This window comes from Microcaecilia unicolor, chromosome 4 (genome assembly GCF_901765095.1).
Source record: "Microcaecilia unicolor chromosome 4, aMicUni1.1, whole genome shotgun sequence".
Classification (NCBI taxonomy): Eukaryota; Metazoa; Chordata; class Amphibia; order Gymnophiona; family Siphonopidae; genus Microcaecilia; species Microcaecilia unicolor.
Genome location: NC_044034.1, coordinates 72893017 through 72902671, shown reverse-complemented (window position 1 = coordinate 72902671; position 9655 = coordinate 72893017).

Below are 9655 nucleotides of genomic sequence, written 5' to 3'. Positions count from 1 at the left end.
AAAGACATTAAAAAAAAACTAATTTGGGGTTGTTTTCTGCCATTTCAGTATAAGAGCAAGATGAAATTGCATGGGAAATCTTGATATCTCCTTTCAAGTGAATGTACATCCCTAGATTTCAAAACCACCCAACAGGTGAGCCCGGGTAGGCACAGGCCCACCTAGCAGCAGTGCACCTGTAATATAGGTGGTGGGGATCCCTAAGCCCTGCCAGCTGAAGACTCCTGGTATCTCTCCCTCCCCTCCCCCCACAGGTGATCTAGCGCCTCTCAATCCTTCTCCCACCCCCACCCCATACCTTTTAAACACTTCAGTTCTTCACCAGCAGTGAGCAGCCACTCATAGAAACTGCTCACTGACCACAGAGCCTTCCCTCTGATTTGGTCCCATCTATGCGGAAACAGGAAATTGTGTCAGAGTGAAAGCTAAGTGCTTTGAAAATGAGCCCCTATGCCACTTCCTCAAACATAACAAAAGTTGACTTCTGCACAGTGGCGTAGGAAGTGGGGGGCAGGAGGGCTCGGCGGGGGGGGGGGGGGGGGGGGGGTGCCGGCCCCGCTGGTTCCCTGCTCCCTCTGCCCCGGAACAGGTTACTTCCTGTTCCGGGGCAGAGAGAGCAGGGAACCAGCGGGGCCGACGCAGCTCCGAGTGATGTGCACTCGGGGCGGATCGGCCCTCCTGCAGGTAAGAATACGGTCCGGGGGGGGTTGCGCCGCAGAGGGGGGGTCGCGCAGTGCTGCACCCGGGGGTGGGGGGTGCGCAGCGGCGACCCGCCCCGGGTGCCATTAGCCCTCGCTACGGCACTGCTTCTGCAGCTCAGCTTTTGAACTGGTTCTCCCTGGATATGGAATTTTGCAACATCTGTTGCTTGCACTTATACATTTAAGTACTGGATTTTGCAAAGCTGTATATTCAGGAGAGCCAACAAGAGCTGAGATCCAGAGCTCAATTATATGGTGTTTGTGGTGGCTTTGAACCCTAGAGAGATTACCACAATTATCCATCAATCACTACAGCAAACTCAAGGTTCAAAAGAGCAGCTATGCATACCCTCGAGCTGTGTCCAGCAGGTATAAATGCCCACAGGGAAATGTGTTGAGCTATAACTGTATTTCTTTTGCAAAATAGGAAATTCATGTATAATTTTAAGGTCTGCCTAAACCATGCTCAGAACATGCTCCCTTCAAAGCTGTGGATATACATAACAGATTTCTAAAAATCACTACTTACTGTACATGCGTGTACCTGTTTACATGTGTAAGTCAGCTTTTTACATATGCAAATAGTACCTAACTCTTCCAAAACCACTTCCCTGTTTGGTTGAGAGGTCTTACCTAGGCTTAAATTAAAAACGCAGTCATTAAAAACATAATGCTTGAGCACTTACCCACACCTATTTTGTAGGCTGTAAGGGCTCATGTGCTAATCCTTGCTCAAATCAGCACACAGTAATGTAGCCATGCTAACTGATCAGCACAGAAATGCACCCCCTCCATGGAAAAAGAATGATTTTAAGCATGTGGGTAGAGCGTGCAGATGAAGAACCTACTGCAGGATGCCTGAGTGTCTTGCTGTAAACTCTTTAAGCTGTGGTAAGCATATGTTAGTGCTTACCGCAGCTTAGTAAAAAGATCCCGAAGAGACCTAAATGAGCTAATCTTCTGCAGCACAAAACCAAGAAAAAAAATCAATGACCAAAGAAATTTGCAGATCAAAGGCCAAATTAGAGTTAAAAATGACTCTCAAAATCCAAAGTGAAGTTTGAAGGGACAGGTCACAACCATCTATCTGAGGTATGGAGTTGGACAGGGACAGAAATCTAATCTGTCCCCACAGGACCTCAGGAATCTAACTCATCCCCGCCCGTTTCTGCCACAGGTAATCTCCTCCATTCTCAGCCTTGGTCCACCTAGCACTGGCTCTGTCCCTGCCACACTGCATCACACCTCGCCGCACAGTCACCTTGACCCTCCCCCCAAGAAAGCCAGATTCTATAAATACTGGCAAAAGTAACAGCATACTCTGCTAAATAACAAATTTAAAAAGATGCACATTTCCAATAAAGCAAACATCCATGAGCAGCATGTCCCCTTTCCTTTCCTTTTCCTCCCATCCATGAGCAGCATGTCCCCTTTCCTTTCCTTTTCCTCCCATCTATGAGCAGCATGTTCCCCCTCCTCTCCATCCCCTTCAATTCCATGAGCTCTATTCCCCCTTTTCCCTTCCCCCTCTCCATTTGCGTCCACCTTACCAACATTTTTCCAACCCCCTCCCTCCCTCCCTTCCTTCCTTTTTATAGCCCCCTCGCTCCTTCCCCCCATGTCTCCCCATGCATGACTCCATCCATCCACCTACTACCCCTCCCCTCCAGCCCTGGGCGCCCTCCCCAAACATACCTCAGTATATTTTGGTGGTCTTAGTGGCCTCTTACAGGCAGGAAAGACCCCCACATTTTCCTGCCCACTGCCGCTGATTCTTTGAAATGGCTGCCAAGACTTCAAGCATGCCAGTGGAAAATGAGTGCATGGCCATTAAGGACCTGAAAGTGGCCTTGGCACATGGTAATCCCATGCACCCAAACTACCGCAGGCCACGTTTTACCACAGCTTGGTAAAAGGGCCCCTAAGTTTCCTATTTGTTTGTACAAATTTTCATTTTTTAAATGTTTTTTTTTAAATTTCAGGGGCCATGTTGTAAATAGTGTGTACTGTTGATGAAAAAGAGTGGCCCTATTTGCAGATAGTGTTCATTTGTTGATAGTGCATATTATTTACAACTCAGGAACAAACCCCAAAGTTTGAGGTTTCTTCCTGTCATTTCAGAATAAAATGACAGAAAGTCACATGGAAAATGTTTGCATTTCCCATGTTTCAAATGAAAGTGCATCCCTAAAAATTAATCCCCAATTAGGGCAATTTTCAAAGCCATTTGCATGGGTAAAACAATATTTTAGACATGGGAGAGGGCTGTTCATAAATTGCCCGGGAAAAGTATGTGCACAATTCCACAACATGTCTACTTTACCACACTGAGCAGAAGTGCTCCCAAGAGTGGAGTTTGCAACAGCACATCTAGTTCAGGATCTTCAAAAGTACACATATTATATCTGAGGGGAGATATGATAGAGGTCTATAAAATAATGAGTGGAGTGGAACAGGTAGATGTGAATTGCTTGTTTACTCTTTCCAAAAATACTAGGAGTACGGGTCACGCAATGAAGCGCCAAAGTAGTAAATTTAAAACAAATCGTAGAAAATATTTCTTCACTCAATATGTAATTAAACTCTGGAGTTCATTGCCATAGAATGTGGTAAAAGCAGTTAGCTTAGCGGGGATTTAAAAAAAAGGTTTAGTTGGCTTCCTAAAAGAAAAGTCCATAAGCCATTATTAAAATGGATTTGGGAAAATCTACTTCTTATTTCTAGGATAAGCAGCATAAAATGTATTGTACTGTTTTGGGACCTTGCCAGGTACTTTTGACCTGGATTGGCCACTGTTGGAAACAGGATACTGGGCTTAATGGAACTTCGGTCTGTCCCAGTATGGCAATGCTTATGTACTCATGCATGAAGAGGTGAGAGAGATGGAAAGAAGAAAATGGGAAAATGGAAAGGGAATGAAACAGGCTTCTTAAAAAGAAGGGTAAAGTACACAACAGAGTTCTATTGTTTTATTTTCCCAAAGTAAAAATTTTCAAGATATAAGATTTAATTTAAAATTGTAATGTTTGCATATAAGGAAATCTAAAATTCATCTTATTTTATGCTCATGTGCAACAGCCCCTGTGCAGAATCTTGAAAACTACCATAGAATGTTCTAGCACCTGCTGCAGAATCTGCAGAAGATGGGGAAAGGGGGGCTTTGCATGTAAGATGGAACTACTGCTATTGTTTTGGTAATTTCCACCATAACTTTCATGCTGATTGCCCTCCTTTGTGTGAAAATGTCCAAAACAGCTTTTCCTAGAATGAGGTTGAAAACTTACAGGCTTTATTGAGAGTCATTTCAGAGATAATAGGACAAGGGGAGAGATGCACAGAACTCTGATGGTGTTCTCAACAGTGCTGGAAAACACTGGTTCATCAGCGGCAGTTAAATGTTCTCTCAGCTGTGATCACTGCCTCCTTACCTCAGAGGAAGGAAAAAAGGCACTACAAACAGATCAGGAAGCAGGGAAGGAGTCCTAACAACCCCTTGGAGCTGATGATAGTTTTAGTTATTAGGGCAGGGGGGTTTCAATGTGTCCTTGCTCTGAGCATTGGAGGGAATCGCTAATGAGTTATTTTAATACTAGAGAGTTCATTAGCATAGGACTTTTGGTCATTGCTTCTGTGCACAGCAGGGGCATAGCCAGACTTCGGTGGGAGGGGGGTCCAGAGCCTGAGGTGAGGGGGCATATTTTAGCCACCACCCCTGGCACCACCAACCCCCCCACCCCACCATTGCCGACCCCCCTCGCCACCGCTGCCGCCACCACCACCACCAACTTTGACCCCCCCCCCCTGTCGACAACCCTTTCGACCCCCCTCCCTCCCCTGCCGTCGCCTACCCTTGCTGGCGGGGGACCCCAACCCCCACCAGCCGAGGTCCTCTTCTTCCTTTGTTCTGTTTCTGAGTCTGACATCCTGCACGTACAATGTGCAGGACGTCAGACTCAGAAATAGAACGAAGGAAGAAAAGGACCTCGGCTGGCGGGGGTTGGGGTCCCCCACCAGAAAAGGTAGGTGACGGCGACGATGGGTTGGCGGCGGGAGGGGGGTTAAGAGGGTCGTCGGCAGGAGTGTCCAAGGCCAAATCTACGGGGGTCCAGGCCCCCGTGGCCCCATGTAGTTAAGCCTCTGGTGCACAGTAAACCATTGACCAAAAGCCTCTGTGGATTAGCCTCACAGAAATGTTTTATTTAGACCGGACCTTGCAAGCCCGATTTGCTTTGTGCATCTGCCCCAAGGTGTCAGTGGCAATGACACTACAACCTACACACAAATTGTGGAGGTGCCACAAATGCATTAGAAATCAAACTCTGTCTTGCCCATGATCAATAGAACCAGCTTTCATTTTATTAAACTTTCATGAGTGTTCATTGTCTCTTTTACCCTTGCTGGATTTTCTCCCTGATCAAGAAGGTTTCGGGGGAAGATTTTTAGCATGCATCCTTGTAAAAACCAGTAGGTATCATTGCAAAATGATTATACCAATTGCATTGTTATTAAGGGCCTCTTTTACTAAGCCGTGCTAGCAATTCCTGGTGGAGCAAATGAGAGGAAGTCCATTCCTCAATCTATAGTTGAACTGAATGCAGGGTATTTATTTCTCCTGACCACTAAAAATCACCTACGCAAATTAAAGTCAATGAACAAGTTGTGGATGACATCTACTTAACAAAGGAACTGAATTTATTTATTTAGATTTGCTCACACCTTTTTCAGTAGTCGCTCAATGAATTGGAAAAGTCTAATAGTCAGAGCTGTGGGCTGAAGAACTGGAGAAACAAGGTTCAAATATGATCTTGGGCAAATCACAAGCTGCGGTAAAAGAGACTCTCCCTGCAGTAGCATCAGAACATGGATTTCCTGCAGTGGGTAAAAAGCCAAAAAATAGAAATGGCTGTGCAGTAAGTAAACACTTGCCACAGAGCCTATTTAGGTGATGGTAAGAGACTCCTGCGCTAACTCAGAGGGAACTGGGTGGCATGCAGCGCTGCCCAATTACTACTGGGTAATCTCCCCAGTGGTAAAAAATGTTTCCATTTGTGCAAGAAATTGTGCACATTGATAGGCAGATGATCAGAAGCAAACGTGGGTGCTAGAGGCTATTAGTGCCATACTAGCACCTATGTTTGCTACCGCACCATGATCAGAGCCCCCCAGCATGTGAAACAATGCACTTGTGAGCTCTGATCACAAGTAGCGTGCACATGCATTCTAAACATATTTTCTTCCCAATGATCAGTGGGCAGCGCACCAAACATTGGCGCGCTGTCTGCGGAAAACCCTACGCCAGCTCAGAGATGGCATTAGGGTTTGCAGACCATTGGGGAGGAATGGTGAGTCCTGCCCAGCATGCATTTGCATGTTAGCAGGACCCCCAGTCCCAATATAAACTCCCCCGCAGGAGCCCCCTCTCAGAAACCCCAAGCCAGCGACACAGGGCCTGGAGGTGGGCCGACCTCCAGTGCCCTGACCCCCCGACAAAAGTTCACAGGGGGCTGGAGATCTGGTGGACTCCCTTATATGGTGGGGAACCCTGTCCAGCTCATCCCAGGATGAATTGGGCAGGGCTGGGCGCTGCCATTTTCAAGGCGGCACTGGAAGAGGAGGGAGTGTACTAATCCCTCCTCCAACAAAGGTACAGAGGGGGAGGGGAAGAAGGCCACTAGACCACCAGGTTGGGGGGGATTGGTTTGCAGTCCACTGGACCACCAGGGCTTTTTGGGGAGGTGCAAGGGGGTCAGGGGGCTGGAGATCCACTGAATCTCTAGCCCCCCCCCCCCCCATGAACTTGTGTTGCCAGACCTCCAGCCCCTGTGTCGCTGACTTGGGGTGGGGGTTCAGTGGGGGCACTAGGCCACCAGGGCCTTGCTGTTTCAAAGCGTCTGGTGGTCCCATGGACCTCCAGCCCCTGTGTTTGACAGGTCTGGGCTTTTGACAGCCCAGACCTGTTGAACAAGTGTAGGAGGATTGCCCTCAGGCACAATTCTCCCGCAACTTTTACTCTATGATCAGAGATAATAGCGTGCATAAATTTGCATGCTATTATCTCTGATCATAGGAGCAGTAAAGCTCTGCACTATTCCAATGCTATTTTTACAACGCTGTTTGGAACAGCATGGGGCTTTTCATCAACTGGGCATGGGCACGACACTACCACTGGCTCCCATATTAGACCAGCGATAGTGCCAGATTGGTATGCGACAAAGTGATGGTAGCTCTACAGCTTCTTTGTAAAAGGGTCCCTTAATTCTGCATTGCCTCAGGTACAAACTCTCCAGAGACAGAAAAATACTACTGCACCTGAATATAAAGAAAGGCCTGAGATCTTGTCTCGATGGGCCCAGCTAAAGGAGGGCTGGGCCTGTTCGGGAAAAGTTCTGGGCAGGAAGGAGGGTGTGGGGGGGGGGGGGTGAGGGGGGGTTAGTGTTCTCGGCCGGAGGGCTCGGGGGCTGGAAGGATTGGTTGGTTTAAAAGAAGCCAGCCAGCCCTGAAGCCTGATTCTTGTTTCCGATTGGAGGAGAGGTTGCCGGGGGCGGGGCAGTGGGGAGGTAATAAAGGCTGGGCTTCCTCCGAGGCTCAGGGCGTTTCCTGATCCTCGGAGGTGGCTTTGCCCTCCCTCCCGCCCTCACATTTAATTGAGGGGGCGAGGCTTCCTTTGTTGTGTTGTAGAATTCTGTTTTTCAGGTGAATGGCGTTGGATTTCTCGCAGCGGCAAAAACCTGAGCTACAGGAGCAATGGCTCATGGGGATGAGCCAGGGCATTAAAGGCGGGTCGGGTGACCCGGAATAAATGTGTGGAGGTCCACACAGGCCAGGGCTCTTACTGTTAGGGCGGAGCCGGGAAGAAGAAGAGTTGCGGTGACAGCAGGAAGTGGAAGTTGCTGCTTTGCTATCAAGGCGAGCGGCAGAGGGGGCAGCTGTTGATGTTATGCTTTGACAACTGTAGCTCGGTGGGGGGGGGGGGGGGTTATCCTTTACTGATGGTAATTGAAAGTTTTAAATTGTTAATAAATCAAGCTGCAGCCTATGGTTATCCCACAATTGTGTGCAGAGGAGTTATTGATTGATGAAGTATGGGGGGGGGGGGGGAGCAAAATAATTGGGAGGGGGGAGGGGCATGCCTCGTCGAACTGGTCCCTGCTCCAAGGGTTAATGCCTTGAGCTAGAACAGAAAAGGGTGTGAGCTAAATCCCTTATGCTATGTCAGATCTACCTACAGAAATGATACCAATATGCTTGTGTGGAATTAATAGCAATTCATTCTTGATATTAATATAACACGGAAAGTAATGGGGGAGGGGTATCCCTCGCTTTCAAATAAGCAGAATGTCTTAAGTAGAAGAAGGCACCAATGCTGTATTAAAGCAACGGCTATGTTACTTTCCTTCCAGTGAAAACGTGGGGAAAAAACCTGTCCTCCGATATTTGGTAGTGTAGTCAGCAATCACAGCCTGGTCAGCAGAGAAAATGAACTGCAGCAAGAATTAATCCATAATCCAGGGGCACATGGACCGCGGATTCCCTGGGTCTCACCCTCAAGCATATCATCTTGGAAACTAAACGGAATTCTTTCACACTGGGACATTTTGCTTTGACAAATAATTGCTCAATGAAAATAAACACGACTCGTCTTATCCCGTTCTCTATTGCTGTTTAATTATTCTATTACTCTCAAACTAAATATTTTAATGGATATGATTGGAAGGCCATATGGTTTCACGTTAGGTACCTCCACCGCAAAAGAAATCAAAAGCCACACATAAAATTACAAAGCAGCCATTAAAGAGTTTAAATAGTCAAAACAGCTGCAATAAATGTGCCCCTATCAAGTAATTTAACTTCTCATTTGTCAAAAAGTAAATTCGGAAACACATTGTAGCTGTCAATCCACGTTGAAATGTATGAAACCTGGTTTATACGATATAGGCTTTGAGCAGAGGCTTAATGACCTCATTTTCTCTTTATTGTTGCATCAAATTCTGATGCTCAGGTGAGATAAGCTTACACGGTAAACTGCAAAGGCAACTCTAATACAGCTTCCAAGGCCTGGGTTTATCCGTTCCCTAACGTGCGACCCACTTAAAAGTTTATTATCTAGCTCAATATGGGACTGGCCACTAAAAAAATCTAATACAGTATTGGGGAAATAAGTAGCAAATTACGATCTTGGTCTGACATTGAAAGCATTTTGATGACATTTGCCACACCCTACATTTATTTACATATTTGATTCCGATCACCGCGAAAAGAATCGAGAATCATGCGTTTTACAATATAAGGATAAATTAGAACTCCAAGACACCTAAATATAAAAGGAGGTAGTAAATGGTGAAGAAACATAATATGCTCATATTACCTTGACTAAAATTATATGAATAGCTGATATAAAGGGCACTTCATACAAAAACTGTGGCAGAGATATAAAGAATACACTCAACCCTAAACTGTGCTCAAAATTGCTTACATTCTTGTGATACCAACACCATGAATGTACCACAACCTTTTCCTTCTATTTAAACGAAAAATATTTTTAATTTTTCAAATCTTTTAAATTCTTTTTTTTTTTTTTTTTAGGAGGAAAGACCTCAGAAGCCTAACGTGCCACAGCACAGACAGTTTTAAGTACTTCATAGGCAACTTGCTGGATCATTGGTCAAAACCAACAAAAGAGGCAAAACGTCCTATTTAACAGTACATTTGGAATAACTGTATCCACTTGAATGTATTGTAATCTATATTCTCCAGATATACAGAGCTCAAGGGCCTCTTTTCCAGGCAGCCGCCAGATGTGTAGGAGCGCGTAAGCGGCAGGTCTGCGCGGATCGCTCCGCGGTGCCCGATCCTGTCCATCCTGTAACCACGCTAAACTCTTGGAGGACCCCATCAACGGTTCCCCCCCCCCCCCACCTTCCCCCTTTCCTCCCGTTGTTGCGATCAGCTCTCTT